The sequence below is a fragment of the Schistocerca cancellata genome, chromosome 3 (genome assembly GCF_023864275.1).
Source record: "Schistocerca cancellata isolate TAMUIC-IGC-003103 chromosome 3, iqSchCanc2.1, whole genome shotgun sequence".
Taxonomy (NCBI): Eukaryota; Metazoa; Arthropoda; class Insecta; order Orthoptera; family Acrididae; genus Schistocerca; species Schistocerca cancellata.
The window spans coordinates 413,224,911-413,229,910 of NC_064628.1; the positions used below are offsets into that span (position 1 = coordinate 413,224,911).

The 5,000-nt window shown below is 54.5% G+C and overlaps 1 non-coding gene across 1 annotated transcript in view; it reads left to right on the forward strand.

Moving 5' to 3' along the window:
- Window positions 1-3,572: 3,572 nt before the first annotated feature.
- The window catches only part of LOC126178744 (small subunit ribosomal RNA), a 1,909-nt gene continuing 481 nt past the window's right edge, over window positions 3,573-5,000 (forward strand). The window contains exon 1 of the ribosomal RNA XR_007536606.1: window positions 3,573-5,000. This exon is cut by the window's right edge and continues 481 nt beyond it. This is a non-coding gene — a ribosomal RNA (small subunit ribosomal RNA).

A 5,000-nucleotide genomic window follows, 5' to 3' on the forward strand; every position in this document is an offset into this window, starting at 1 on the left:
AGGAAAATATGGGCAACGGTTCGCGCGCGCCCTCTGGTCCTGACATCAACGTCCACAATAAACAGACCATACCGCCCTCTATGGGACGACGCTGACACCGCCACCCACAGACACAACACAGCCATCTATGAGAATGTGACCAAACTACATTGCCGCCTGGCCCAGAAACGACACCTCCATCTACAGGAATCCAACGGAACTACACCAACCATACTGCCAAACCACAGCATCGCCATCTATGACAATGTGACGAAACCACATGCAATAGCCCCATCTACGCGAATCGGAAGACACTACGTCCACCATGTCGCGCGCACCACAAAAACAAAATACCGCACTCTGCAAGTCTCCCGCAACATGACCTGCTGCACCGACGATACCGCCATCTATGAGACGCCACGCCGACTACGACGTCGCTAGGTCCCACAGTGCCCATTTTCCGACGCCACCCACAAAGCCTGCACCATCTGTCCACGACAGGAGCCCCAACGCCAGTGCCTGCGTCGCACGAAGTAGTCAACCGACAATCACTCCACCCGCACCCGCACGTGCCCCGCCCAAATCGCAACCCAAGCGGATGAACGGCGGACTCTTCCCACACTCGTACGTTGCAATCCACCCCTATATCTTGCGTTTCATGAAGAGTTATATCCAATATGCCAAATTCCCGCTGTCCCTATACATGCTGTAAGTCTGTGCACACAATATGAACCACACCTCAGCGAGACACTCTATCACACATTACTCTCTGCCTGTAACAGACACAGATACAATATGTAAGCACCAGCATGGACCAACGTCCGGTGCATCCTCTCCGCCACAGTACACCATCCACACTATGATAACCACACCAGGGGGTCCAATTATAAAATAGAATATCCCACCCGTCCGACATCCACAATTGCTCAGATAAGCCACCAACACCCACACATGTCCTACACAGGGGTGCACCCAACACCACCACACTGCCTCCTGTTACGGCACAGAAACAATGGCAGGAATGAATCACACAGGTCTGCCGCTCCCTTGCCGCAACCACAGACGCGGCGCGCCTCCAGTCACGAGCGAAAAGCGCATAAGCGCATCCTGACGAGACATAACTGCTGTGACATACTGAAGCTGCCTCAGACATTCACTTACAATGATCACTACCAACGAACCTCGGGCCCCCCCCCCCCCAACACACTCTCTTACCACGTTGTGTACTGTAATCCAACCCATTTTGCACCTTAACCTAACCAAATTCGTAACGCAATGTAACGCAATTTGTACCGCAATGTAACGCAATTTGTACCGCAATGTAACGCAATTTGTACCGCAATGTAACGCAATTTGTGCCTTAACCTAACCCAAGTTGTGCCTTAACCTAACCCAAGTTGTGCCTTAACCTAACCCAAGTTGTGCCTTAACCTAACCCAAGTTGTGCCTTAACCTAACCCAAGTTGTGCCTTAACCTAACCCACGTTGTGCCTTAACCTAACCCACGTTGTGCCTTAACCTAACCCACGTTGTGCCTTAACCTAACCCACGTTGTGCCTTAACCTAACCCACGTTGTGCCTTAACCTAACCCACGTTGTGCCTTAACCTAACCCACGTTGTGCCTTAACCTAACCCACGTTGTGCCTTAACCTAACCCACGTTGTGCCTTAACCTAACCCACGTTGTGCCTTAACCTAACCCACGTTGTGCCTTAACCTAACCCACGTTGTGCCTTAACCTAACCCACGTTGTGCCTTAACCTAACCCACGTTGTGCCTTTACCTAACCCACGTTGTGCCTTAACCTAACCCACGTTGTGCCTTAACCTAACCCACGTTGTGCCTTAACCTGCTCTGTAATTGGCATATGACACGTTACATTAATCTAGTGTTGTCTAACCACAACCCTCTGAATATAGTTCGCTACTCGCACCGCCCACCCTCTTGTGTATCGTTTCATGTTCAACACTTCGCAAGTGTTGCTTACTTTTTACATGCTCCCGCTGTACACTGTAATGTGGACGACTGCAGGATGTACATGCCCCCCCCCCCTCCCCCCTGCCTTCGCACGCTGGTCGTTCAGGTGCTTGCGTGTTCAATGCCCTTCGCAGCTGTTCACTGGCATTCGCATGTCGAAGCGCTCAGTCTACGTCGTGGTACGGCCTGTGTCCACTGTCCGCTGATGTCGTAAGCTTAACCCTCACATTGTACTGCACATAGGTCCGTATGTACTGAATGATACGCTGTGGCACATGTGTGACCGTACAACGACTGCGCCCAACAACAGCGAACCATACGGTCCAAATGTTGTGCACTCAGCCACGTGCCGTCTCCCCATAACAGCTACATTGCAGTGTGGTACGCCATAGAGACGTGTGGGAGTAACGGACGCCCTGGATGGCGATCAGCATGAGCCGTCTGTTGATGTAGTGGCGCGTGTATTCAAACGTAGTCGTCTCTTCTCACACAGTGTGATAGCATGGTGCACCGCGTTCCACATCTGCGACATGGTACAGATGCTGGTTGACAGTCGGTCTCGTAATGGACATCGCATACGTAGGGGGGCCACCTCCCACGTGTTCTCTAGTCGTGCACATTTTGTTGCGTGTATGTGGGCAGACGTAGTGTGTCGTGACACCTAACAGACAGGTATGCAATAATCGTTGCATTTGCAAAGTGGGATGGACGTCTACGTTTGCTGGTGACGTTACGCAAATGAACAACTGGTAAACCCATTGTGGTGCGGTAGTTGTTGCTGGAGGTAAATCAGTAAGGGCAAATCTGTGTGTGAAGCGATACGCGGCGGTGGCTGGGTGGGACCGTCCCCGGCCGGTGAGGGGGGGCCGCCCGGCGTGCTGGCCGCGCGGTGCGTGGGCGCACGCGCTACAGCCGGCTGGTGGGGGCGCCCAGTGGCAGGCGCGCCGGCCGACGGACGCGGCAGGCGGCGCAGCTGCGCGCCGGGGCACCCTGCGCGCGGCGCCGGGCGGCCAAAGTGGGTCCTCGCGGGCCCGGTGCGAAGCGCGGTGGACATCTGCAGTGTGCTGGTCCGACTGAGGACTGTGTGCGTTGAGGATGCGCCGCCGCCCGGCACTCGGCGCCGCGACGCCGTCTGCTGCTCGGTCGCCCCAGCGGTTCTCGCTGGTGGTTTGTATCGCAGTTGTGCAGACGTGTTGGCACGTGCGCTGTGCTGGGAGAGTTCGCTTCGGCACCCACGTGGGGCCTTTGCCCTTCTGTGGCGCTGGCGTTGGAGCTGCCGGTCACCGTAGGTGGCGCGTGTTGTCTCCCGCCGGCAATGCCACGACAGCACGCTCCCGGGCCTCTGTCGGCAGCGGCAAGCTCAGTTGGGAGCACGGGTGGTCGCACCTAAAGCGTCTACTCGCCTAACTCCGGGCGATTGCGCCTCTCTCGAACCCGACCAAGTACTTAGGACGGCGCTGCGCGCCGCCGGGACCTGAGAGGGTTTCGAGGTGTATTGTGCAGGGGAGCTCAGCCTCCTCCTGTTTGCAGAATAATTGAGCGGACGCTTGCGTGTTCGCGCGGGCCCCTGGGACACACTCCCGGGCGGCCGGCTGCTCAGCTCTAGTTGACGCAGCTCCCTGGTTGATCCTGCCAGTAGTCATATGCTTGTCTCAAAGATTAAGCCATGCATGTCTCAGTACAAGCCGCATTAAGGTGAAACCGCGAATGGCTCATTAAATCAGTTATGGTTCCTTAGATCGTACCCACGTTACTTGGATAACTGTGGTAATTCTAGAGCTAATACATGCAAACAGAGTCCCGACCAGAGATGGAAGGGACGCTTTTATTAGATCAAAACCAATCGGTCGGCTCGTCCGGTCCGTTTGCCTTGGTGACTCTGAATAACTTTGGGCTGATCGCACGGTCCTCGTACCGGCGACGCATCTTTCAAATGTCTGCCTTATCAACTGTCGATGGTAGGTTCTGCGCCTACCATGGTTGTAACGGGTAACGGGGAATCAGGGTTCGATTCCGGAGAGGGAGCCTGAGAAACGGCTACCACATCCAAGGAAGGCAGCAGGCGCGCAAATTACCCACTCCCGGCACGGGGAGGTAGTGACGAAAAATAACGATACGGGACTCATCCGAGGCCCCGTAATCGGAATGAGTACACTTTAAATCCTTTAACGAGTATCTATTGGAGGGCAAGTCTGGTGCCAGCAGCCGCGGTAATTCCAGCTCCAATAGCGTATATTAAAGTTGTTGCGGTTAAAAAGCTCGTAGTTGGATTTGTGTCCCACGCTGTTGGTTCACCGCCCGTCGGTGTTTAACTGGCATGTATCGTGGGACGTCCTGCCGGTGGGGCGAGCCGAAGGCGTGCGACCGCCTCGTGCGTGTTCGTGCGTCCCGAGGCGGACCCCGTTGAAATCCTACCAAGGTGCTCTTTATTGAGTGTCTGGGTGGGCCGGCACGTTTACTTTGAACAAATTAGAGTGCTTAAAGCAGGCAAGCCCGCCTGAATACTGTGTGCATGGAATAATGGAATAGGACCTCGGTTCTATTTTGTTGGTTTTCGGAACCCGAGGTAATGATTAATAGGGACAGGCGGGGGCATTCGTATTGCGACGTTAGAGGTGAAATTCTTGGATCGTCGCAAGACGAACAGAAGCGAAAGCATTTGCCAAGTATGTTTTCATTAATCAAGAACGAAAGTTAGAGGTTCGAAGGCGATCAGATACCGCCCTAGTTCTAACCATAAACGATGCCAGCCAGCGATCCGCCGCAGTTCCTCCGATGACTCGGCGGGCAGCCTCCGGGAAACCAAAGCTTTTGGGTTCCGGGGGAAGTATGGTTGCAAAGCTGAAACTTAAAGGAATTGACGGAAGGGCACCACCAGGAGTGGAGCCTGCGGCTTAATTTGACTCAACACGGGAAACCTCACCAGGCCCGGACACCGGAAGGATTGACAGATTGATAGCTCTTTCTTGATTCGGTGGGTGGTGGTGCATGGCCGTTCTTAGTTGGTGGAGCGATTTGTCTGGTTAATTCCGATAACGAACGAG